Source organism: Desmodus rotundus, chromosome 8 (assembly GCF_022682495.2).
Source record: "Desmodus rotundus isolate HL8 chromosome 8, HLdesRot8A.1, whole genome shotgun sequence".
In the NCBI taxonomy this organism is placed as follows: domain Eukaryota; kingdom Metazoa; phylum Chordata; class Mammalia; order Chiroptera; family Phyllostomidae; genus Desmodus; species Desmodus rotundus.
Window position 1 is genome coordinate 52714257 of NC_071394.1, and position 1518 is coordinate 52715774.

Genomic DNA, 1518 nt, shown 5'->3' on the forward strand with positions numbered 1-1518 from the left:
GCTTCCAACAGAGCTAAGGAAGCAAAACATTTTTCTTTTTTTCCCACTGAGCACAGTGGTGTTGATTCCATAACGTTTTTGTCAAGATAGGAAAGGATAAAACAGAATTTGGAATAGAAAGGGCCAGAGATTCTTTTCCCACTGTATTCTGCTCAAGGTACCTCCCCCCCAAATAAGGTGAGAACCATGGTGTAAAGGAGAGAAAAAAGACCTCAAAAACAGGGAGACTTGAGCACAAGAAGGGGGAGAAAAAGACTGAAACTTGCTCCCAAGCACTGGAGAAAATTTAAAAAGGTTGGAATCCTTCAGTGTTCCATTAATCATCTTCTCCTTCATCTTCCTCTCCTTCTTCCCCCTCATCATCATCTTCATCTTCTTACCTTCATCCTCATCCCCTTCTTCATCAGTATCTTCCAACCCTTCCTCCTCTTCTTCTCCTTCTCCTTCTCCTTCTCCTTCTCCTTCTCCTTCTCCTTCTCCTTCTCCTTCTCCTTCTCCTTCTTCTCCTTCTCCTTCTCCTTCTCCTTCTCCTTCTCCTTCTCCTTCTCCTTCCCTTGTTTGTCATCCATATCAGGGACCAAGTAGTACTGCAATGGATTTGGCCAAATATCATCTTTGATGAATTCTACTAACTCATCTGTACCTGCATCAGAACGGTCAGTAAACCAGGTAAAAAAGCTTCCAGTTCCTCATGCTGCCTCTTCCTGCTGGCTTTATTCTGCATTTGACTTGAACGTTTTGTCAAGTCCTTTCCAGATTTCCATTTGATTTCAGTGGACTTTGAAGATGGGTCGCCACTCTTTTTCAGATGAAATTCTTTGGAGAGAAATTTATTTTCAAAGTAAGGATTTTCATCAAAATAAAAATCTATTCTGTAACCTGATTTAATATCTACAAATTCTGTCACTTCAACTCTTGTCAAATAGTGCAGCGCCTTTTCATCCTCTTCCCCAAGCAGTGCAGACACTTGTGGATGGTTGAGAAATGTTGTTACCCCCCAAATTTGGGATTTTGGCAATCAATTCTGACCTATTCTGAAAACATTGTTGGCAGAGTTTGTTATATTTCTGTTCTACTTTCAAAATCTCCTTCCTGGCTTCTTCATTAAGTCTGTCTATTTTATTTTGTACTTCATCAATATGTTTAATTGCATCTTGCTGTTCTTTTTCTTCCTTTGGCAAACCCAGAGCAGTTGACTTCTTCTCTGGCTTGGGGGCAGGAGGAGGGCTCAGTTTCTTCATTAGGGGTGGGAGCAAAGACGGGCATTTGGGAGCCATGCTGTGAGATAAGTCAGAGACTGAGGGGAAACTGCACAGCTGGAAGGAGCTCTGCAAAATCTCATTGGTTTTAATGCTTGGAGAAAAGGCATGTTCTATTTGGTTTCTCCTCGGTGCTGAAAATATCTTTCTTTTTTTCTTTCTCTCTTTTTTCTTTAGTTGGAACACACGATTTTTCAAACATGACCTTAGAATGTGAAATCCAGAAAGCAAGTCATTCTATCTGGAAGAACCTGTGCTC

At 41.0% G+C, this 1518-nt stretch overlaps 1 pseudogene; it reads right to left on the reverse strand.

Moving 5' to 3' along the window:
• Nucleotides 1–316: 316 nt before the first annotated feature.
• Nucleotides 317–1277, reverse strand: LOC112320873 (protein SET-like; annotated as a pseudogene).
• Nucleotides 1278–1518: the final 241 nt, after the last annotated feature.